The sequence below is a fragment of the Ovis aries genome, chromosome 7 (genome assembly GCF_016772045.2).
Source record: "Ovis aries strain OAR_USU_Benz2616 breed Rambouillet chromosome 7, ARS-UI_Ramb_v3.0, whole genome shotgun sequence".
In the NCBI taxonomy this organism is placed as follows: Eukaryota; Metazoa; Chordata; class Mammalia; order Artiodactyla; family Bovidae; genus Ovis; species Ovis aries.
In genome coordinates this window covers 100,536,250-100,561,873 of record NC_056060.1, presented here as the reverse complement: position 1 = coordinate 100,561,873, position 25,624 = coordinate 100,536,250, and the positions used below count along the sequence as shown (strand labels likewise).

The 25,624-nt window shown below is 43.6% G+C and overlaps 1 protein-coding gene across 15 annotated transcripts in view; it reads left to right on the top strand.

Annotated features, from left to right (window-relative positions):
* RPS6KA5 (ribosomal protein S6 kinase A5) overlaps positions 1 to 25,624 on the top strand; it is a 190,646-nt gene that overhangs the window by 112,095 nt on the left and 52,927 nt on the right. The gene's annotated exons all lie outside the window — the stretch shown is intronic.

Below are 25,624 nucleotides of genomic sequence, written 5' to 3'. Positions count from 1 at the left end.
TAGCCAATGAAACTCACAGAACGGGGGCTTCCCGGGTGGCCCAGGCATGAAGACCCCTGCTTCCAGTGCTGGGGTGCAGCTCTGTCCCTGCGTGGGGAGCTGAGACGCGCGTGCCCCCAGTGTGGCCAAAACCAAAGGGCTGCAGAGCAGAGCACACGCAGTTTACGCTACACGTACAAAGTGGGGCATGTCGTTATGGCCCTTTGAGCTCATTTGACAAAAATAGCAAGGATCTACTTATTAGACCTAAGTTTTTAATAAACTTGTGGTTTTTTGCTCGTACAAATTAAAATGTAATAACTGATATACAGATTTTAAATATGGAGGACTGCATTTTCAGTATTGATTAAAACTTATTATCACAGATTTATTTAATAACATTTAAAATTATACATTTTTAGTTGTGATTAAATAATACTTATGTAGCAATTATAAATTAAAAGTATGTTTTATACTACTAGTCTTTCAAGAGAGCTAAGTAAACTGGAATGCGAAACCTTGTTATAATATACACAATTACGGTAAAATTTTTGTAGTAAAGGACTTTGTTGTTGTGAAACACATCTTGGATTCTAGATTAGGTGTATCCATTTCTGATTGTTCACTTATTAGAATATTTCCAAAACAGTCTTAGGTGAGCTAGATAAGTACTAGAAGTATGAAAACAAAGGCTCCCAGTTTTTTTAAATCATATCTATCTCATTCAGTCACTTGTGAATAAATTTTTCTTGACCTCCTCTATTGTGCTAGGTATTGGGTAATACAGTGACAGATTAGGGGAAATGGTCTCCACCTTCATGAGCCTGAGGATATAACAATATATGAGTTATCTTTGATAGGAAAATCATAGTTATAAAGCAGATGAGATGAACTTTTGAGGAATTTACTTCAAAGTTTGGTTTTTCAAACTTTTCTTCTTTGTTTAAAAATTTAGTAGCAACTTAAAAAATGTGACAGGTGAAATACGCTCATGGTTGTTTCCTCACTAAACCTGCTGCTGCTGCTGCTAAGTTGCTTCAGTCATGTCCGACTCTGTGCGACCCCATAGACGGCAGCCACCAGGCTCCCCTACAAGGAGAAGAAAAGGAGTGAAATAGGCGTGCACGCAGAAGGGGGAGAGGATCCCCGAGATGAAAACCTGACGACCAGCGGTGCTTTCAGGGAAAGGTCCAACTCAAAAGGGGCAAATCTCCAGGAAAAAACAAACAAACCAACCAAGAACCTCAGTCAAGTCCTGGTAGGAGGCCAGAAGGGGGAGTTTCAAAGACTGAGAGGAAGGAGGAGATGTGTCTGTTTTCTTAGTAAGAACTCAGCCAGTGAAAGGCTCGTGATCCAGCCAGTGAAAAGCTATGGACACTGGGTTCGCCGTAGCCCTCAAAACTGCCTTTTCCCTCAATGAACACGGTCTGTTCTACACTCTGCCTGAGGATTTTCTTGTGGCTCACAATAGGTATGGGTCCCAAATTGCAGTTCTTTGTGGATTCCCAATAAACCCTCTTTCGTAGAAGAAGAAAAAAATGTGGGAGGTGGTGGGAGGGAAACAGCAAGCAGATTCTGGGAAGTGGACGGCAGAAACACTAGTCGCCGTCACCTTCCACCCCTGAAGCATCTGAGTCCTAAGCCAGCGACAAGGAGAAGCCCCAAAGCAGGCTGGTCTGCACCTCTCACCCCCAGAAAGGCTCAAGGATTAGTCCTCATCCCAGGCGTGCAGGACACAAGAGGATCTCTTGAAAGTCTATGTAAGACACAGATGCCTCCCCTGCCAGACCCCATGTCTGCACTGCTGCGCAGGAAGCCTTGCTCTCCGGACGCTCGTGGAGAGCTGCGAAGGCTAAACAGGCAGACTGGACTCGGGGCGAGGGCCGCAGGGGAGGGCGAGGACACCGGCGACGCCAGGAGGCAGCTGGAGGACGGACCCTCACCGTGGGACTGCCGAGGCCTCTGCTGCCCCCGCACTGGGAGACAAGAGTGGGCAGGACTCCTCTCTGAGAACAGCAGTCTGCAGGTGCTGGCGCCTGGGGCTCTGCCCGTGAGGTGGTCCGGCCAGACCTCCCGAGTGACACCTGAGGCTCGACCACAGCCTCGGCCACAGAAGCGCGTTCGGGGCGGCGTCGCGCTTTGTCCTTTGCTTTGGTCTCCGTGTTTGTCTTAGTGTGCTCTGTCCTGCCGTATTTTCAGAAACACTCTGAGAAGGGCTCTGGTGACTTCCGTAGAGCACCAGAGGGTCCTGGCGTGTGAAGACGGAGGACCTGCCTCTCCCCCCACAGAGAGACCTGGTGATCACTCTTTCCTCTGTCCGTGGAACCGTCCACATAGTCACTCACTCTCTCCGGCTGCCTGTTGAGAGCCTTCTGCCTGCCAGTCTTCAGGCTCGGTCCTGGTGATAGGACAATGAGAGGATCGCTGAGGAACCCTGTGTTTCTGGACGTGCGCTTCTGGGTTTCTGGTCGTTTGGCAGATGGCAGAGACAGACTTTGGCCCTTTTTGTTAGAAACCAAAGCAAAAATAAATAAAAATCAAGCATGATCAGAGGTACTGGGCTTTAATACAAATGAGTCAGAGCTGCTGAGTGACTGAATCAGCTGTGTCACTTTTCACAGGGGAGGCTATGTTTTTTTCTGGACATGTCAGCAGCTACTCCTCAAGGGAATGAAGGGGATTCTTACTGGATGCCAGTGTTTGAACCTTTTGTTTAGGTCCGAAAATGGAATGATTCAGTCTGGAGTGGAGAAGCGGTTCATGGGTTCTCCGGTTGTTCACCCAGTGCAGCCTAGCCGCGTCTTGTGCAGTCAAGTCTCAGTGGCGTGTGCGGCTGAACCTGGCGGTTCCCTCTCTCCTTCCCCTCAGACGGCCAGCTTTCTCTTGCTCTAAGCTGAAGAGGACGATACCGCTCTGCTAGGCGTTGGGTTTAATTCTCAGGGCTCAAGGAGGAAGCTTCTTTTTCTGAGTCCCCTAAACCTCAATCGAATGAGCCTACTAAAACTTGATCTGATGAGCCTGTTCTCCTGATTCCGCCTGCATCTGCTCATCAGGTTTCCCTGCCTGGCCTCTTACACCTCGACAGGACTCCCACCCAGCGACTTCTGTTTCGGTTAGCTAGCATTCCTCTTTGGCCTCGTGTGCCAGCCTGACGTGTCAGAGTGCCGTCTTCCTTGGAAGGAGCTGCTGCGGGTGTTGCTCTGCGGCCTCCGTGGTTTTCAGCGTAAGCTTCGCTTTGAAGGGTTTCCTCCGTGGTCGCCAGCTTGCAGAGAGAGGTTACGCATCTTTGTCTCTGGCTGACCCCTCTCCTTTTCTACCCTTTTCTTCTTCCGCTTGGACGGTTCCTATCACCATTTTAGCCTAGTCTCTCTTGCCTTAAATTTTTTAGAAGGGAGAGGTGAGTGAGTGGATGGACTGAGTGCGAAACAGCGAGCAGTCTCAGAGTCCCATGTTCCCTTTCAGCTCTGGTCGTGTGTCCTCCTTTGTAAGTATTTGTATAAATGCCTGCCTGTCACTCACTCCCTAACCTACTCCAGTGAGACTCGCACCTCCCACCAGTTGACTGGGCCTGTTCTTGCCACGGCCGGTGCTGACTTCCACTCGGGGTATTGTCGAGTCCTCCGCTGACTTGACTGCCTTGCAGTGTGGAGCTGGCGATCGCCCCCCAGCCTAGCTGCTGCGGCTCGCGCTCCCCGCCGTGCTTCCTCAGTATGCATGGCCTGCGCTGGTGCGTCTCCCCGACTCTCTCCTAGATTGCAGAAGCTCAGCTTCTCTAAACCTGAGTCACCATTCCCCCGCCCAAACCCACTTCTCTTGGTTTATCAGCTTCGTGTTTTACAAATTCTGCTTTCACTGAACCTAGGAAATGTACTTTTCTATTTAATTTTCAGGATTTTACTTTGTTTGTTTGACAAGTCTTTTTTATTTTTTTATTTATTTTGATTGGAAGACAATTGCTTTACAAAATTGTGTTGGTTTCTGCCATACATCAGCATGAGTCAGCCGTAGGAATCCTCACGTCCCTCCCTCTGGAACCTCCCTCCCACATGTTTGAAGCTTCTGTTCGTTGCTGGCTGCACCGTGTGGCGTGGCGGCTCTTAGTTCCTCGACCAGGGATTGAACTCACGCCCTCTGCAGTGGTAGCACCAAGTCTTAAACGCTGGACTGCTGGGGAAATCCTTGTGTGTTTATTAATTTACTATTCAACAAATATTTGGTGAGTACTACTGTGTGCCAGGTATTGTGCTGGACTCTAGAAATACTGCTGCTGCTGAGTCGCTTCAGTCGTGTCCAACTCTTTGCGACCCCATAGACGGCAGCCCACCAGGCTCCTCTGTCCATGGGATTTTCCAGGCAAGAGTACTAGAAGTACAGTAGTGAACATAACAAATTTCTGCTCTCGTGAGCCTCAATTTTAGAGGTATTCATCACTACGTCATATAATTTCTAGATTGCAGCTTGCTAACTAAATTGTATAGTGGATAAAATTGGTTTATCTTAGAAGCCTTAATAATATTTTATATGATAATGAACAGTTTACAAATTTGGTTCTTTTACTGATACGTTTTGTCAACACAGAATTTGAAATTCTGAAAAGAAAAAAAAAGACATTTCTAAATATCTGCACGCTAATCTATGCTCATCACAGGATTTTACGGAGGCAGTTCAGCAAGCCTTTCCCAGATTCCACTATGGGTCAGTCTGCAATGAACGTATGGTTTTTAACATTGAAGACAGGAAAGGAGTACGTCAAGGCTGTATATTGCCACCCTGCTTATTTAACTTATGTGCAGAGTGCATCATGAGAAACGCTGGACTGGAAGAAGCACAAGCTGCAATCAAGATTGCCAGGAGAAATATCAATAGCCTCAGATATGCAGATGACACCACCCTTATGGCAGAAAGTGAAGAGGAACTAAAAAGCCTCTTGATGAAAGTGAAAAGTTGGCTTAAAGCTCAACATTCAGAAAACGAAGATTATGGCATCCAATCCCATCACTTCATGGGAAATAGATGGGGAAACAGTGGAAACAGTGTCAGACTTTATTTCTGGGGGCTCCAAAATCACTGCAGATGGTGACTGCAGCCATTAAATTAAAAGACGCTTATTCCTTGGAAGAAAAGTTATGACCAACCTAGATAGCATATTCAAAAGCAGAGACATTACTTTGCTGACTAAGGTCCGTCTAGTCAAGGCTATGGTTTTCCTGTGGTCATGTATGGATGTGAGAGTTGGACTGTGAAGAAGGCTGAGCTGTGAAGAATTGATGCTTTTGAACTGTGGTGTTGGAGGAGACTCTTGAGAGTCCCTTGGACTGCAAGGAGATCAGCCCTGGGATTTCTTTGGAAGGAATGATGCTAAAGCTGAAACTCCAGTACTTTGGCCATCTCATGAGAAGAGTTGACTCATTGGAAAAGACTCTGATGCTGGGAGGGATTGGGGGCAGGAGGAGAAGGGGACGACCGAGGATGAGATGGCTGGATGGCATCACGGACTTGATGGACGTGAGTCTGAGTGAACTCCGGGAGTTGGTGATGAACAGGGAGGCCTGGCGTGCTGCGATTCATGGGGTCGCAAAGAGTCGGACACGACTGAGCACCTGAACTGAACACATAAGATAAAAATTACCATCTTACAGAAAGAGAAATATAAATACCGTATACTGACACGTATATATGGAGTCTAAAAACTGGTACTGATGAATTTATTTTGAGGGCAGCAAGGGAGAAGCAGACACAGAGAACAGACCTGCGGACATGGGAGAAGGGAGAGAGTAACGTGGAAACGTACAGGACCGTGTGTGAAACAGATAGAATGGGAGCGTGCTGTGCGACTCGGGGAGCTCAGGCTGCAGGCTGGGGCGGAGGAGACGGGAGGGGGTCCAGGAGGGAGGGGACGTGGGTGTGCCTGTGGCTGATTCTTGCTGAGGTCTGACAGAACACCGCAGAATTCTGTAAAGCAATTATCCTCCAATTAAAAAAATTTTTTTAGTTGCCATCTTAACCACTTTTAAGTGTACAGGTCAGTGTGTTGACTGTTCACATTTTATGCAACAGATCCCTAGAACTTTTTCAGCTTACAGAACTGAATTCTCTCCCGTTGAACAGCTCCCCATTTTCCCCTCCTCCTAACCCCCAACAGCCACCACCACTTGTGTCTCTGTCTCTGTGAGTTTGACTGGTTTAGATGCCTAGTAAAAGTGGGATCATGCATGTATCTTTTGTGACTAGCTAACTTCAGTTAGGGTAATGTCCTCAGTGTTCATCCATGCTGTGGCGTGTGACAGGATTTCCTTCCATGTTGAGACTGAATAACGTCATTCTCTGTATGAACCGTATTTTGCTTGTCTATCCATCCTCTGACGCTGTGCGTCGCTTCCACTCACGGGCTGTTGTGGGCAGCTCTGCGGTGCGCGGCGTGTGCAGATGTCTCTCTGCGGTGCTGCTCTCAGTTCTCTGCCTGTGTGCTGGGCGTGGAGCTGGGCGTGGACCCAGGCATGGCGTGGGGCGTGGCGTCAGGCGTGGAGCTGGGTGTGGGGTGCTGGTGTGGAGCCGGGTGTGGAGCGAGGCGTGGACCTGGGCGTGGAGCCGGGTGTGGACCTGGGCGTGGACCCGGGCGTGGGCGCTGGCTCTCGTGAAGGCTCTGTTTCCAGCCTTTGAGGAGCCTGCACGCTGTTCTCCGTTGTAGCTGCCCCACTCTGCATTCCCACCCGCAGGGCACAAGGGCTCCAGCTCCTCCGCGTTCTCACCTGTGCTTGTTATTTCTGCGTTTTGATCCTGGACTTCCTCATGAATATGAAGAGAGATCTCATTGTACGTGTGATTTGCACTTCTGTAATAATTAGTGGCGTCTTTGCATGTGCCCTTAGCTGTTTGTATATCGTCACTGAATGAATGAATGTTGAAGTCCTTTGCCTGGTTTTTAGTCAGATTTATTTACTTTTTTGTTGTTGTCAGAGTTCTCTGTATATTCTGGATATTAGCACCCTGTCAGATACATGATTCAATTTTTTCTCCTATTCTGTAGGTTGTCGTTTTTCCTTTGCCTGGTTCCTTTGATGCAGGGAGGTCTTCTGTTTTAATGCCAGCCTGTTTGTCTGTTTCTGCCTTTGCTGCTGTGCTTTTGATGTCACATCCAGGAAGTCACTGCCACATCAGCATCATGAGGCCTTGCCTCTGGTTTCTTCTAGGAGCTTTATACTTTCAGGTTTTACATTTTGATCTTAAATTCATTTTGAGTTAGTTTGTGTATCTGGATTGAGGGAGGATCCAACTTCCTTTTTCTGTGTTTATGAACACCCAGTTTGCCCAGCATCATTTGTTGAGGAGAATGTCCTTTTCCCATAGGCATCCTTGCAAAGATCATTTGACCATGTGCCTAAAGATTTGTTTTTGGGCTCTCTCTTCTGTTCATTGGTCTGTATGTTTGTCTTAAATATTTAAGTCGAAAATGCTTTGATTGCTGTAGTTTTGTAATGTGTTTTGAAATCAAGAAGTATGAGACCTCCAAGTTTGTTCCTTCTCTTTCAAGATTGTTTTGGCTTTTAAGGGTCCTTTGAGATTAAATATGAATTTTAAGATTTTTTTTCTATTTCTGCAAGAATGTTATCGGGATTTTGATGGGGTTATGTTTACTCTGTAGATCTGGGTACTGTGGATATTTTGACATTATTGTCTTCCAGGTTCTGCCAGCATGAAGTGCCTTTCCATGTATTTGTGTCTTTTTACATTTCTTTCATAATATTTTGTAATTCCAATGGTCCAAGTCTTCTGACCCCTTGGTCACGTTAATTTCTAAGTATTTTATTATTTTGGATGCTCATTATAACGAGGTCCCCCCATTTCCTTTTAGAAAACCTCACTGTTAGAGCAGAGACACGCCTGACCCTGCGTGTGGCTCTTCGTACTGTAACACTGCTGGCCTCTCTTATCCTGACGGGGCTTCGTGTGTGCAGTCTGTAGGGCTTTATCCTGACGGGGCTTCGTGTGTGCAGTCTGTAGGGCTATATTCTGATGGGGCTTCGTGTGCGCAGTCTGTAGGGCTTTATCCTGACGGGGCTTCGTGTGTGCAGTCTGTAGGGCTTTATCCTGATGGGGCTTCGTGTGCGCAGTCTGTAGGGCTTTATCCTGACGGGGCTTCGTGTGCGCAGTCTGTAGGGCTTTATTCTGATGGGGCTTCGTGTGCGCAGTCTGTAGGGCTTTATTCTGACGGGGCTTCGTGTGTGCAGTCTGTAGGGCTATATTCTGACGGGGCTTCGTGTGTGCAGTCTGTAGGGCTTTATTCTGATGGGGCTTCGTGTGTGCAGTCTGTAGGGCTTTATCCTGACGGGGCTTCGTGTGTGCAGTCTGTAGGGCTATATCCTGACGGGGCTTCGTGTGTGCAGTCTGTAGGGCTATATTCTGACGGGGCTTCGTGTGCGCAGTCTGTAGGGCTTTATCCTGACGGGGCTTCGTGTGTGCAGTCTTTAGGGCTTTATTCTGATGGGGCTTCGTGTGTGCAGTCTGTAGGGCTTTATGATAATGGGGCTTTGTGTGTGCAGTCTGTAGGGCTTTATTCTAATGGGGCTTTGTGTGTGCAGTCTTTAGGGCTTTATCCTGACGGGGCTTCGTGTGTGCAGTCTTTAGGGCTTTATTCTGACGGGGCTTCGTGTGTGCAGTCTGTAGGGCTTTATCCTGATGGGGCTTCGTGTGTGCAGTCTGTAGGGCTTTATCCTGACGGGGCTTCGTGTGCGCAGTCTGTAGGGCTTTATCCTGACGGGGCTTCGTGTGTGCAGTCTGTAGGGCTATATTCTGACGGGGCTTCGTGTGTGCAGTCTGTAGGGCTTTATCCTGACGGGGCTTCGTGTGCGCAGTCTGTAGGGCTTTATCCTGACGGGGCTTCGTGTGTGCAGTCTGTAGGGCTATATTCTGACGGGGCTTCGTGTGCGCAGTCTGTAGGGCTTTATCCTGACGGGGCTTCGTGTGTGCAGTCTTTAGGGCTTTATTCTGACGGGGCTTCGTGTGTGCAGTCTGTAGGGCTTTATTCTAATGGGGCTTTGTGTGTGCAGTCTGTAGGGCTTTATCCTGATGGGGCTTCGTGTGTGCAGTCTGTAGGGCTATATTCTGACGGGGCTTCGTGTGTGCAGTCTGTAGGGCTTTATCCTGACGGGGCTTCGTGTGCGCAGTCTGTAGGGCTTTATCCTGACGGGGCTTCGTGTGTGCAGTCTTTAGGGCTTTATTCTGACGGGGCTTCGTGTGTGCAGTCTGTAGGGCTATATTCTGATGGGGCTTCGTGTGTGCAGTCTTTAGGGCTTTATCCTGATGGGGCTTCGTGTGTGTAGTCTTTAGGGCTTTTTCCGTACAAGCTCATGTTACCCGGAAGGGGACACAGTCCCACTCCTTCCTTTCCAATTCGGATGTCTTGTATTTCCTTTTCCCGCTTGGCTGCTCTGGGTCAGCCTCCGGTGCTCCGCTGGACAGGAGTGCTGAGGGGAAGCTGCCTTGCCTCGTTTCTGCTCTGGGAGGAAAGCCTTCGGGTTTTCACGGTTGAGTGTGATGTTTGCTGTGGGCTCTTCTTACGTGGCTTTGTTATATTGAGGTGGTTTCCTTCTATTCCTAGCATGTTGTTAGTGGTTTGTTTTTCTTTAATTATGAAAGGTTATTGAGTTTTGTCAGATACTTTTTCTGTGTCAGTTGAGATGATCACATGGTTTTTGTCTTTCTGTTAATGTAGTGCATTACATGGATTGATTTTTGAATCTTGAACCATTCTTGTGTTCTGAGATCTTACTTGATAGTGGTGTGTAATCCTTTTTATGTGCTGTTGAATTCAGTTTGCTAGCATTTTGTTGAGTTTATATTAGTTTCCATCAGAAATATTGGACTATAATTTTCTCTTTGTTGGTAGTATCTTTCGCTGGCTTTGGTTTCCGGGTAATGCTTAACTCATAAAATTAGTTTGAAAGTGCTCTTTTCAGTTTTTTTAGGGAAAGTGTGAGAAGGAATGATCCCAGTACTGTTCCAGATGCTTTTAAAGAATTACCCAGTTAAGCCATCTTGTGGGTGGCTGTGCTTTTCTTTGTTGGGAGATTTTTGATTCAGTGTCCTTACTGATTATGGGTCTGTTCAAATTTTCTGTTTCTTCATAATTCAGTACTGGTAGAGCGTATGTTTAGAAATTCATCCATTCCCAAATTATTCGATTTGTGGGTGTATGGTTTAGTTTCTTATAAGGCCTTCTCTTTAATCTCTGACTTTAGCTGAATCTTCTCTCATTTTTTCTTAATCTGAGAGTTTGTCAGTTTATTGGTATTTTCAGAAAACTAACTCTAACCAGTCCATTCTGAAGGAGATCAGCCCTGGGATTTCTTTGGAAGGAATGATGCTGAAGCTGAAACTCCAGTACCTTGGCCACCTCATGTGAAGAGTTGACTCATTGGAAAAGTCTCTGTTGCTGGGGGGGATTGGGGGCAGGAGGAGAAGGGGACAACCGAGGATGAGATGGCTGGACGGCATCACCGACTCGATGGATGCGAGTCTGAGTGAGCTCCGGGAGATGGTGATGGACAGGGAGGCCTGGCGTGCTGCGATTCATGGGGTCGCAAAGAGTCGGACACGATGGCGCGACTGGACTGAGCGAGCTCTAGAAAAGCCTGTTGGCTCCTTGCTGCGGACACGACGGCGCGACTGGACTGGACTGAACGAGCTCTAGAAAAGCCTTGTTGGTTCCTTGCTGCTCTCTGCTTGTTTCTGCTTCCATCTCTGTCGTTGTCTTCTCCTCCTGCTCACTTTCGGTTCAGTTTGTTCGCTTCCTAGTTCCTTTGGGTTTAAATTAGGCTGATGGCAAACATTATCCTCAATGGTGAAAAATTGAAAGCATTTCCCCTAAAGTCAGGAACAAGATAAGGGTGTCCACTCTCACCGCTACTATTCAGCATAGTTCTGGAAGTTTTGGCCACAGCAATCAGAGCAGAAAAAGAAATAAAAGGAATCCAAATTGGAAAAGAAGAAGTAAAACTCTCACTGTTTGCAGATGACATGATCCTCTACACAGAAAACCCTAAAGACTCCACCAGAAAATTACTAGAGCTCATCAATGAATATAGTAAAGTTGCAGGATATAAAATCAACACACAGAAATCCCTTGCATTCCTATACACTAATAATGAGAAAGTAGAAAAAGAAATTAAGGAAACAATTCCATTCACCATTGCAACGAAAAGAATAAAATACTTAGGAATATATCTACCTAAAGAAACTAAAGACCTATATATAGAAAACTATAAAACACTGATGAAAGAAATCAAAGAGGACACTAATAGATGGAGAAATATACCATGTTCATGGATCGGAAGAATCAATATAGTGAAAATGAGTATACTACCCAAAGCAATTTACAAATTCAATGCAATCCCTATCAAGCTACCAGCCATATTTTTCACAGAACTAGAACAAATAATTTCAAGATTTGTATGGAAATACAAAAACCTCGAATTGCCAAAGCAATCTTGAGAAAGAAGAATGGAACTGGAGGAATCAACTTGCCTGACTTCAGGCTCTACTACAAAGCCACAGTCATCAAAACAGTATGGTACTGGCTCAAAGACAGACATATAGATCAATGGAACAAAATACAAAGCCCAGAGATAAATCCACACACGTATGGACACCTTATCTTTGACAAAGGAGACAAGAATATACAATGGAGTAAAGACAATCTCTTTAACAAGTGATGCTGGGAAAACTGGTCAACCACTTGTAAAAGAATGAAACTAGATCACTTTCTAACACCGCACACAAAAATAAACTCAAAATGGATTAAAGATCTAAATGTAAGACCAGAAACTATAAAACTCCTAGAGGAGAACATAGGCAAAACACTCTCAGACATAAATCACAGCAGGATCCTCTATGATCCACCTCCCAGAATTCTGGAAATAAAAGCAAAAATAAACAAATGGGATCTAATTAAACTTAAAAGCTTCTGCACAACAAAGGAAAATATAAGCAAGGTGAAAATACAGCTTTCTGAATGGAAGAAAATAATAGCAAATGAAGCAACTGACACACAACTAATCTCAAAAATATACAAGCAACTTATGCAGCTCAATTCAAGAAAAATAAACGACCCAATCAAAAAATGGGCCAAAGAACTAAATAGACGTTTCTCCAAAGAAGACATACAGATGGCTAACAAACACATGAAAAGATGCTCAACATCACTCATTATCAGAGAAATGCAAATCAAAACCACAATGAGGTACCACTTCACACCAGTCAGAATGGCTGCAATCCAAAAATCTGCAAGCAATAAATGCTGGAGAGGGTGTGGAGAAAACATCCTACACTGTTGATGGGAATGCAAACTAGTACAGCCACTATGGAGAACAGTGTGGAGATTCCTTAAAAAATTGCAAATAGAACTACCTTATGACCCAGCAATCCCACTGCTGGGCATACACACCGAGGAAACCAGAATTGAAAGAGACACATGTACCCCAATGTTCATCGCAGCACTGTTTATAATAGCCAGGACATGGAAACAACCTAGATGTCCATCAGCAGATGAATGGATAAGAAAGCTGTGGTACATATACACAATGGAGTATTACTCAGCCGTTAAAAAGAATTCATTTGAATCAGTTCTGATGAGATGGATGAAACTGGAGCCGATTATACAGAGTGAAGTAAGCCAGAAAGAAAAACACCAGTACAGTATACTAACACATATATATGGAATTTAGAAAGATGGCAATGACGACCCTGTATGCAAGACAGGAAAAAGACACAGCTGTGTATAACGGACTTTTTGGACTCAGAGGGAGAGGGAGAGGGTGGGATGATTTGGGAGAATGGCATTCTAACATGTATACTATCATGTAAGAATCAAATTGCCAGTCTATGTCTGACGCAGGATACAGCATGCTTGGGGCTGGTGCATGGGAATGACCCAGAGAGATGCTATGGGGAGGGAGGTAGGAGGGGGTTCATGTTTGGGAATGCAAGTAAGAATTAAAGATTTTAAAATTAAAAACAAATAAATAATAAAAAATAAAATGAAATATTAAAAAATAAAAATAAATTAGGCTGATGATTTCTTTGAATCTTTCAAAAGGAAACCTATTCCTGTCTCAATGCACTAAGATATTATCTTTTGTTTTCTTCAAAGTGAAATGTTTAATTTATTAGGAATTAATTTTTATGTATTTTTGAGGTAGGGACCTTATTTTTATCTCTTTTTATATAGATAACCCAGTTGACTAAACTATTCATTTAATAGTTAATCCCTTTCCTGCTGATTGGAAATGCAGGTTTTGTCATATGCCAAATTCCTGGGCATGCCTGTGAGTCTATTTCTAGGCTAATTAAAATTCTTTTTGTCTGCTTGCCTCTGCCTGAGTCAAAACCAAAAAATCTGAAGGACCATAGCTTTATGGTTCATCTTTAACCTGGGCAGGTGAGATCTTTCTTCTCTTTACGCTTATCCTGTGTTTCTGTTTCTTATTCCTAACTTCCCTCCTCCCTCACCACTGTCTTCTGCATTCTTAGTCTTCTGTTCCTCCATGTGAATTAAACTTATAAATTAATTTGGAGAAAACTGATCTTTGGATATCAAATCTTCCAATATGAATTTGCATAAATATTCATCTTTTCCCATTTATTTCATTATTTTTCTTTCAATAATATTTTCTAATTTTGTGATAAATTTATACATGTAGTAGATTTTCTATTTTTAAAAATTAATTTATTCAGTTTATTTGGAGGCTAACTGCTTTACAATATTGTAGTGGTTTTTGCCATACATTGCATGAATCAGCCATGGGTGTATATGTGTTCTCCATCCTGAACCCCCCTCCCACCTCCCTCCCCATCCCACCTCTCAGGGTCATCCCAGTGCACCAGCCCTAAGCACCCTGTCTCATGCATCGAACCTGGACTGGCGATCTGTTTCAAATATGATAACATACATGTTTCAACACTGCCCTCTCAAATCATCCCACCCTCGCCCTCTCCCTCAGAGTCCAAAAGTCTGTTCTTTACATTTGTGTCTATATTGCTGTCTCGCATACAGGGTCATCATTACCATCTTTCTAAATTCCATATATATGCGTTAGTATACTGTATTGGTGTTGTTCTTTCTGATTTATTTCACTCTGTATAATAGGCTCCAGTTTCATCTACCTCATTAGAACTGATCCAAATGCATTCTTTTTAATGGCTGAGTAATATTCCATTGTGTATATGTACCACAGCTTTCTTATCCATTCATCTGCTGATGGATATCTAGGTTGTTTCCATGTCCTGGCTATTATAAACAGTGCTGTGATGAACATTGGGGTATAAGTGTCTCTTTCAATTCTGGTTTCCTCAGTGTGTATGCCCAGCAGTGGGATTGCTGGGTCATATGGCAGTTCTATTTCCAGTTTTTTAAGGAATCTCCACACTGTTCTCCATAGTGGCTGTACTAGTTTGCATTCCCACCAACAGTGTAAGAGGGTTCCCTTTTCTCCGTACCCTCTCTAGCATTTATTGTTTGTAGACTTTTTGATAGCAGCCGTTCTGACCGGCGTGAGATGGTACGTCATTGCAGTTTTGATTTGCATTTCTCTGATAATCAGTGATGTTGAGCACCTTTTCATGTGTTTCTTAGCTATCTGTATGTTTTCTTTGGAGAAATGTCTGTTTAGTTCTTTGGCCCATTTTTTTTGACTCGGTCGTTTATTTTTCTGGAATTGAGCTGTAGGAGCTGCTTGTATATTTTTGAGATTAATTCTTTATCAGTTGCTTCGTTTGCTATTATTTTCTCCCATTCTGAAGGCTGGCTTTTCACCTTGCTTAGAGTTTCCTTCGTTGTGCAGAAGCTTTTAAGTTTAATTAGGTCCCATTTGTTTATTTTTGCTTTTATTTCCATTACTCTGGGAGGGGGGTGTTAGAGGATCCTGCTGTGATGTATGTCGGAGAGTGTTTTGCCTATGTTCTCCTCTAGGAGTTTTATAGTTTCTGGTCTTACATTTAGATCTTTAATCCATTTTGAGTTTATTTTTGTGTGCGGTGTTAGAAAGTGATCTAGTTTCATTCTTTTACAAGTGGTTGACCAGTTTTCCCAGCATCACTTGTTAAAGAGATTGTCTTTACTCCATTGTATATTCTTGCCTCCTTTGTCAAAGATAAGGTGTCCATACGTGTGTGGATTTATCTCTGGGCTTTGTATTTTGTTCCATTGATCTATATGTCTGTCTCTGTGCCAGTACCATACTGTTTTGATGACTGTGGCTTTGTAGTAGAGCCTGAAGTCAGGCAAGTTGATTCCTCCAGTTCCATTCTTCTTTCTCAAGATTGCTTTGGCAATTCGAGGTTTTTTGTATTTCCATACAAATCTTGAAATTATTTGTTCTAGTTCTGTGAAAAATATGGCTGGTAGCTTGATAGGGATTGCATTGAATTTGTAAATTGCTTTGGGTAGTATACTCATTTTCACTATATTGATTCTTCCGATCCATGAACATGGTATATTTCTCCATCTATTAGTGTCCTCTTTGATTTCTTTCATCAGTGTTTTATATTTTTCTATATATAGGTCTTCTGTTTTTTCAGGTGGATTTATTCCTAAGTATTTTATTCTTTTCGTTGCAATGATGAATGGAACTGTTTCCTTAGTTTCTGTTTTCTAATTGTTAGTGTATAGGAATGCAAGGGATTTCTGTGTGTTGATTTTATATTCTACAACTTTACTATATTCATTGATTAGCTCTAGTAATTTTCTGGTGGAGTCTTTAGGGTTTTCTATGTAGAGGATCATGTCATCTGCAAACAGTGAGAGTTTTACTTCTTCTTTTCCAATTTGGATTCCTTTTATTTCTTTTTCTGCTCTGATTGCTGTGGCCAAAACTTCCAAAACTATGTTGAATAGTAGTGGTGAGAGTGGACACCCTTATCTTGTTCCTGACTTTAGGGGAAATGCTTTCGACTTTTCAACATTGACGATGTTTGCTGTGGGTTTATCTTATATGGCTTTTATTTTGTTGAGGTGTGTTCCTTCTATTCCTGCTTTCAGGAAGGTTTTTATCATAAATGGATATTGAATTTTGTCAAAGGCTTTCTCTACATCTGTTGAGATAACCATATGATTTTTATCTTTCAATTTGTTAATGGGATGTATCACATTGATTGATTTGTGGATATTGAAGAATCCTTGCATCCCTGGGATAAAGCCCACCTGGTCATGATGTATAATCTTTTTAATATGTTGTTGGATTCTGATTGCTAGAATTTTCTTAAGGATTTTTGCCTCTGTGGTCATTGGTGATATTGGCCTGTAGTTTTCTTTTTTTGTGGCATCTTTGTCCAGTTTTGGTATTAGGGTGATTGTGGCCTCATAGAATAAGTTTGGAAGTTTACCTTCCTCTGCAATTTTCCAGAAGAGTTTGAGTAGGATAGGTGTTAGCTCTCCTTTAAATTTTTGGTAGAATCCAGCTGTGAAGTCGTCTGGTCCTGGGCTTTTGTTTGCTGGAAGATTTATTATTATAGTTTTAATTTCCATGCTTGTGATTGGTTTGTTAAGATTTTTGGTTTCTTCCTGGTTCAGTTTTGGAAAGTTGTACTTTTCTAAGAATTTGCCCATTTCTTCCAAGTTGTCCATTTTATTGTCATATAGCTGCTGACAGTAGTCTCTTACGGGCCTTTGTGTTTCTGTGTTGTCTGTTGTGATCTCTCCATTTTCATTTCTAGTTTTGTTGATTTGACTCTTCTCAATTTTTTTCTTGATGAGTCTGGCTAATGGTTTGTCTGTTTTATTTATCTTTGCAAAGAACCAGCTTTTAGCTTTGTTGATTTTTGCTATGGTGTCCTTTGTTACTTTTTCATTTATTTCTGCCCTAATTTTTAAGATTTCTTTCCTTCTACTAACCCTGGGGTTCTTCATTTCTTCCTTTTCAAGTTGCTTTAGGTGTAGAGTTAGGTTATTTATTTGACTTTTCTCTTGTTTCTTGAGGTAAGCGTGTATTGCTGTGAATCTTCCCCTTAGCACTGCTTTTACTGAATCCCAGAGGTTTGGGGTTGTTGTGGTTTCATTTTCATTCATTTCTATGCATATTTTGATTTCTTCTGTGATGTTGGTTATTCAGAAGCGTGTTGTTTAGCCTCCATATGTTTTTATTTTTAATAGTTTTTTTACTGTAAGTAAAGTCACTCAGTCGTGTCCGACTCTTTATGACCCTGTGGACTGCAGCCCACCAGGCTCCTCAGTCCATGGGATTCTCCAGGCAAGAATACTGGAGTGGGTTGCCATTTCCTTTTCCAGGGGATCTTCCCGACCCAGGGATCGAACCCAGGTCTCCTGCCCTGGAGGCAGACACTTGTAGTCGACATCTAATCTTAGCGCATTGTGATCAGAAAAGATGCTTGGGATGATTTCAGTTTTTTTTAATTACCAAGGCTAGATTTATGGCCCGGGATGTGATCTGTCCTGAAGCAGGTTCCATGTGCACTTGAGAAAAAGGTGAAATTCTTCCTTTAGGGGTGAAATGTCCTATAGATATCAATTAGGTCTAACTAGTCCATTGTCTCCTTTAAGGTCTGTGTTTCCTTGCTAACTTTCTGCTCAGTTGATCTGTCCATAGGTGGGAGTGGGGTGTCCACGTCTCCCGCTCTTGCTGTGTTGCTGGTAATCCCCCCTCGTGCTTGTTAGCATCTGTCTTACACACTGCAGTGCTCCTACGTTCAGTCCAGTCCAGTAGCTCAGTCGTGTCCGACTCTCTGCGACCCCATGAACTGCAGCACGCCAGGCCTCCCTGTCCATCACCAACTCCCGGAGTTCACTCAGACTCACGTCCATCGAGTCTGTGATGCCATCCAGCCATCTCATCCTCTGGCATCCCCTTCTCCTCCAGCCCCCAATCCCTCCCAGCATCAGAGTCTTTTCCAATAAGTCAACTCTTCACATGAGGTGGCCAAAGTACTGGAGTTTCAGCTTTAGCATCATTCCTTCCAAAGAAATCCCAGGGCTGATCTCCTTTAGAATGGACTGGTTGGATCTCCTTGCAGTCCAAGGGACTCTCAAGAGTCTTCTCCAACACCACAGTTCAAAAGCATCAATTCTTCGGCGCTCAGCTTTCTTTATGGCCCAACTCTCACATCCATACATGACCACTGGAAAAACCATAGCCTTGACTAGATGGACCTTTGTTGGCAAAGTAATATCTCTGCTTTTCAATATGCTATCTAGGTTGGTCATAGCTTTCCTTCCAAGGAGTAAGCATCTTTTAATTTCATGGCTGCAATCACCATCTGCAGTGATTTTGGAGCCCCCCAAAATAAAAGTCTAACACTGTTTCCACTGTTTCCCCATCTATCTGACATGAAGTGACAGGACCAGATGCCATGATCTTAGTTTTCTGAATGTTGAGCTTTAAGCCAACTTTTTCACTCTCTTCTTTCACTTTCATCAAGAGGCCTTTTACTTCCTCTTCACTTTCTGCCATAAGGGTGGTGTCATCTGCATCACCTCTATATCTGAGGTTATTGATATTTCTCCCAGCAGTCGTGATTCCAGCTTGGTGCTTCTTCCAGCCCAGCGTTTCTCATGATGTGCTCTGCATATAAGTTAAATAAGCAGGGTGACAATATACAGTCTTGACGTCCTCCTTTTCCTATTTGGAACCAGTCTGTTGTTCCATGTCCAGTTCTAACTGTTGCTTCCTGACCTGCATATAGGTTTCTCAAGAGGCAGGTCATGTGTATATATATTTATAATTATTATATCTTCTTCTTGGACTGACCCTTTGATCATTATGTAGTGAGCTGCTTTTTCTCTTTTCACTGCCTTTATCTTAAAGTCTATTTTATCTGATATGAGTATTGCTACTCCTGCTTTCTTTTGGTCCCGATTTGCATGGAATGTCTTCTTCCAGCCCTTCATATTCAGTCTGTATGTGCCCCTTGGTTTGAGGTTGTATCCATTCAACCAGTCTTTGTCTTTTGGTTGGGGCATTCAACCCATTCACGTTTAAGGTAATTATTGATAAGTATCCCGTTGCCACTTACTTTGTTGCTTTGAGTTTGAGCTTCTGCACCTTTTCTTTGTTTCCTGTCTAGAGAAGATCGTCTAGTGTTTGTTGCAGAGCTGGTTTCGTGGAGCTGATTTCTCTCAGCTTTCGCTTGTCTGTAAAGCTTTTGATTTCTCCTTCATGTTTGAATGAGATCCTTGCTGGGTACGGTAATCTGGGTTGTAGGTTTTTCTCTTTGATCACTTTAAGTATGTCCTGCCATTCCCTTCTGGCCTGAAGAGTTTCTGTTAAAGATCAGCTGTTATCCTTACGGGAATCGCCTTGTGTGTTATTTGTTGGTTTTCCCTTGCTGCTTTTAGTATTTGTACTTTGTGTTTGATCTTCGTTAATTTGATTGATATATGTCTTGGGGTGTTTCGCCTTGGGTTTATCCTGTTTGGGACTCTCTGGGTTTCTTGGACTTGAGTGGCTATTTCCTTCCCCATTTTAGAGAAGTAAAACAATTTTGAAGAACAGCTTTAGATGTTTCTCCTAAGTTACAATAGATAGCATTTTTACTATTCATTGTGCTTTTTTCCTTGGGCCATGAATTTTTTAGAAATGGGTTCTTAAGTTTTCATGTTTATAGAATTTTTGAGTATTCTTTTTGTAAATGATTTTTAGTTTTATTGCTTTCTGTTAGGACAAGAAAACATATATGGCTTTATTTCTGTGGTTTTTGAGATTTGCTTTGTTACCTATTATTCGCTTAATTTCTGTGAATTTGCCTCAGATACCTGTAAAGACTGTGTGGTCGTTCTCTCAAGCGTCAGATGTCAGGTTTTATTTGTTCTCATGAGTGTCGTGCTTGTCTTCCGTGGCTTCACCAGTTACCTTGCTGCTTGGTCGGTCAGCTATAAAAGAGATATGTTACAGTGCCCACTGTGATTGTGAATCTGTCCATTTCCTCTTGGAGCTCTCACCATTTTCGTTTTGTGTAATTTAAGTCACTTCAGAATTTTTTGAGTAGAGTATATTAGTCTTGGATTAGTGTTATTTCCTAGAGAAATATTCCTTTTATTATGTAGAATGCTAAGTGTGTGCTAAGTCACTTCAGTTGTGTCCGACTCTCTGTGACCCCGTGGACTGTAGCCCGCCAGGCTCCTCTGTCCATGGGATTCTCCAGTTAAGAGTCCTGGAGTGGGCTGCCGTGCCCTCCTCCAGGGGAGCTCCCTGACCCAGGGGTCAAGCTGGCGTCTCTTCTGTCTCCAGCACTGGTAGGCGTGCTCTTCACCACCAGCGCCCCCAGGGAAGCCCATCGTTTTACAGTGACTCTGCCTAATTTTAATAATTTTTTAGCCTTAAAGCTGATTCTGCTGCTATGGATAAGGACACTCTGGCTTTCTGTTGGTCAGTGTTGGTCTGATGTATCTTTTGCCATCTCTTTTCTTTCAGTATCTCTTTGCCATTGTGTTCCGTATGTGTCTTTTGTAAATAATATGTAACTGGATTTTGTTTTTGATCCGGAGAGTTTCTGTCTTTAAAGTGGTGACTTAAATCTGTAGTTGTAAGTGCTGATACAGTTCTATTTCTCTTTTCTTGCTGTGTATTTCTGTCATAATTTCCTCTTTACTTTTTTCCCTTCTTCCCTGTCTTCTATTTAAATGATTTAGATTTCTTCATTTTTCCAGTGGTCTAAGAGTTATATATATTTCATATCTATTCTTTGAGGGGTTATTACCCAGAAATTTCTAGCTATGCCAGAGTACCATGGAGATACCTTGGGTTCGTTGCAGACCGCCACAACGTCAGCCACGTGAGCGTTTCGGTTTCCTAGTGCACATAAAGGTTATATCTACATTCCACTGCAGTCTGGCAAGGGCTACAAATACCATTATGCCTAAAAAAGGTACATATCTTTATTTAAAAATACTTTATTGTTAAAAACGCCAACCGCTGCCTAAGCCCCCAGTGAATTGCAGTCTCATAGCTGGTAGAGGATCTTGCCTCAGTGTTGACGGCCGCTCACTGGCCAGCGTGCTGCTTGCTGGAGTCGGGCTTCCTGTGCGTCTTGATGAGAGAGCAGTGGAGTTTGTTGCAGCGGTTGACCTTGCATTTCACAGATGATTTCTCTGTGACATGCAATGCTGTTCAGTAGTAGTTTACCCAGAATAAAACTACTTTCAAAACTGAAAACCTCTCAGATCCTGCAAGGAGACCCAACCAGTCCATCCTGAAGGAGATTAGTCCTGGGTGTTCATTGGAAGGACTGATGGTGAAGCTGAAACTCCAATACTTTGGCCATCTGATAGGAAGAACTGACTCATTGGAAAAGACCCTGACGCTGGGCAAGACTGAGGGCAGGAGGAGAAGGGGACGACAGAGGATAAGATGGTTGGATGGCATCACTGACTAAATGGACATGGGTTTGGGTGGACTCCAGGAGTTAGTGATGGACAGGGAGGCCTGGCGTGCCTCGGTTCATGGGGTCGCAAAGAGTCGGACATGACTGAGCGACTGAACTGAACTGATGTAACATTCTAAATCTTTTATTGTTATTTCAACAGTATTCACAGATCTTCCCCAGGAGTAGATTTCAAGAAACCACTTTCTTTGCTTGTCTATTAAGAAACAACTCATCCTGTGCTAAAATATAAAAGTGCAGCAGTTTAGTCACGTCTTCTTCCCAACAGAAGGCTGTTCTGTCCACACTGGAGATCTCTTGGTTTTGTAGACACCTGCGTCATTATGTGAGCTAGATCTTCTGGATAACCTGCGGCAGCTTTTGTATCAACACTTGCTGCGACAGCTTGTTTCCTTAAACCTCCTGAGCCAGCCGTTGCTAGCTCCACTTCTCTTTTGCAGCTTCCTTGCCTCTCTCAGGGCATCATAGAATTGAAGAGTTAGGGGTTGGCTGTGGATTAGACTTTGGCTTTAGAGAGTGTTGTGTGAAGCTGGTCTGATTTATCCGGACCGCTGAAACTTTCTCTATATCATCAGTAAGACGATCTCGCTTTCTTATCATTTGTGTGTTCCCTGGAGCAGCACTCTTAGTTTCCTTTGCATTCACAACTTGGCTAACTATTTCATGCAAGAGGCCTGTGTTTTGACCTTCTAGGCCTTTGACATGCCTTCTTTGCTGAGCTTAATTATTTCTAGCTTTTCATTTAAAATGAGAGCCTCAAGACGTTTCCTTTCACTTGAACCCTTAGAGGACACTGCACAATTACTAATTCGCCTAATTTCAATATTGTTGTGTCTCAGGGAACGAGGGGTCTGAGATAAAGATGAGAGTTGGGGGAACAGCCAGTTGGTGGCAGGTTGCATATAACATTTATTGATTAAGTTTGCTGTTTTATATGGGCCCAGTTCTTGGCACCCCAAAACAATTACAAGAGTAACATCATCAAAGATCACTGATCACAGTCTACCATAAGAAATGTAACAATAATGAAAAAGTTGGAAATATTGCAAGAATTAACAAACTGTGACCCAGAGATGGGAAGTGAGCCAATTGCTGTTGGAAAAACGAGGCCAACCGCCTGGCTTGTCTGGGGTAGCACAGGCTTCAGCCTGTAAGAAGCCCAGTGTCTCCGAGACACGGTAAAGCAGGCACAGCGAAAGCAAGCGTGCCTGTGCGCCGGCCGCACGGAGCCTGAAGCGGCTGTTGTGTCTGTGTGGTCACGACCATCACTGGAGTGCTGGAACGCTGTGGCCCCAGCTGTCCAGACGGTTTCACTCACTGTTACTCACTGGCGAAGGCAGGGGCACCCACTCCAGTGCTCTCGCCTGGGAAATCCCAGGGACGGAGGAGCCTCGTGGGCTGCAGTCCATGGGGTCGCTAAGAGTCAGACACGACTGAGCGACTTCACTTTCACTTTTCACTTTCATGCACTGGAGAAGGAAATGGCAACCCACTCCAGTGTTCTTGCCTGGAGAATCCCAGGGACGGGGGAGCCTGGTGGGCTGCCGTCTCTGGGGTCACACAGAGTCGGACACGCCTGAAGTGATTCAGCAGCAGCGTTGTTGCTACTACTTTATAGTCTCTCCTGTGTTGTATTTCCCCATGCTGATTATCTCCCTGTGTTAATAATTATTATTTGTGTAATTATTATTTTCATTTTATAAATTCAAAACTTGTGTAGATTTTCTCAATTATTTACTCATTGTTTCTACTCACTGTTGCTTTTTACATTGTACTCTTCTTGTGAGTTCCGTTTAGTTCTGAAGCCCACCCTTAAATGTCTTTTTAAACAAGGATGACTAAATAGTGAACTCTGTCTTTGTCTTGCTGCTGCTGCTTAGTTGGTTCAATCAAAATGGTTTTATTTTGCCCTGCATATTGAGTGGTAATTTAGCTGGATGGTTTCTGTTTTGGGTATCTTTTTATTGTAAAATAAAATTCATACCGAAAAAACAAAAGCCTAGCTTGGTGAACTATGGTTATTATTACAAGGCAGACCCTCGCACACTGCCGCTCACGCACTTGCCGCCCGTGTATCTGTTCTTATTCAGTCTGCTTGGGGCTCTTGCAATATTCAGGACGATTTTCTCAAACATGTCTGTACCTACAGTTCTCTTTCATTCTGTCTACTCTGTTTAATCTATTTTTACTGCATTTTTCAACTGGGCAACCCACTGCATCAGCTCTCCACACGTTGCTAGCTGTCCCTGCGCGTCTGTGTTGTTTTGCGGATATTTTCCTTCCCTTATGCCGCTCACCTTTCACAGCATCACTGCTGTTTTCTAGATGGCCATTCTAGTGTTTCGAGTAATCCTCCTGTTTTATTTACGCAGTGTAGCAGTTCACTGATTTGTAGCTTTGAGACATTCCAGGGCTTTATTTGTGTGAATCCCGAGGCAGCCAAGTTGTGGGGACTCCTCTGGCTCGGTCGTGTTTTCTAGAGCATCGCCACCTGGGGCCAGATTGCGCACTTTCTTGCCCTCAGTTCAGTTCAGTCGCTCAGTCGCATCTGACTCTTCACGACCCCATGGACTGCAGCCCACCAGGCCTCCCTGTCCATCGCCAACTCCCAGAGTTTACTCAAACTTATGTCCATTGAGTCAGTGATGCCATCCAGTCATCTCATCCTCTGTCGTCCCCTTCTCCTCCCACCTTCAATCTTTCCCAGCATCAGGGTCTTTTCTAATGAGTCAGCTCTTCACATCAGGTGGCCAAAGTATTGGAGGTTCAGCTTCAGCATCAGTCCTTCCAATGAACATTCAGCACTGATTTCCTTTAGGATGCACTGGTTGGATCTCCTTGCAGTCCAAGGGACTCTCAAGAGTCTTCTCCAACACCTCAGTTCAAAAGCATCAATCTTTCTGCACTCAGCTTTCTTTATGGTCCAGCTCTCACATGACCACTGGAAAAACCATAGCCTTGACTAGACAGACCTTTGTTGGCGAAATAATGTCTGTTTTTTAATATGCTGTCTAGGTTGGTCATAGCTTTCCTTCCAAGGAAATTTTATGGCTGCAGTCACCATCTGCAGTGATTTTGGAGCCCAAATAAATAAAGTCTCTCACCATTTCCGTTGTTTCCCCATCTATTTCCCATAGAGTGATGGGACCAGATGCCATTATCTTAGTTTTCTTAATGCTGAGCTTTAAGCCAACTTTTTCACTCTTTTCTTTCACTTTCATCAAGAGGCTCTTTAGTTCTTCTTCGCTTTCTGCCATAAGGGTGGTGTCATCTGCATATCTGAGGTTTTTTCTATTTCTCCCGGCAATCTTGATTCCAGCTTGTGCTTCTTCCAGTCCAGCGTTTCTCAGGATGTACTCTGCATAGAAGTTAAATAAGCAGGGTGACAATATACAGCCTTGACGTACTCCTTTCCCAATTTGGAGCCAGTCTGTTGTTCCATGTCCAGTTCTAACTGTTGCTTCCTGACCTGCATACAGATTCCTCAGGAGGCAGGTCAGGTGGTCTGGTATTCTCATCTCTTTAAGAATTTGCCACAGTTTGTTGTGGTCCACACAGTCAAAGGCTTTGGCATAATCAATAAAGCAGAAGTAGATGTCTTTTTTTGGAACTCTCTTGCTTTTTCAGGGATCCAGTGGATGTTGGCAATTTGATCTCTGGCTCTTCTGCATTTCTAAATCCATCTTGAACATCTGGAAGTTCTCAGTTCATGTACTGTTGAAGCCTGGCTTGGAGAATTTTGAGCATTACTTTAGTAGCGTGTGAGATGAGTGCAGTTGTATATGAGTTTGAGCATTCTTTGGCATTGCCTTTTTTGGGATTGGAATGAAAACTGACCTTTTCCAGTCCTGTGGCCACTGCTGAGTTGAAACAGCTCCACTGGAATTCCATCACCTCCACTAGCTTTGTTCATAGAGACGCTTTCCAAGGCCCACTTGACTTCACATTCCAGGATGTCTGGCTCTAGGTGAGTGATCACACCGTCATGGTTATCTGGGTCATGAAGCTCTTTTTTGTACAGTTCTTCTGTGTGTTCTTGCCACCTCTTCTTAATATCTTCTGCTTCTGTTAGGTCCATACCATTTCTGTCCTTTATCGAGCCCATCTTTGCATGAAATGTTCCCTTGGTATCTCTGATTGTCTTGAAGAGATCTCTAGTCTTTCCCATTCTGTTGTTTTCCTCTGTTTCTTTGCACTGGTCACAGAGGAAGGCTTTCTTATCTCTCCTTGCTAGTTGGAACTCGGCATTCAGATGGGT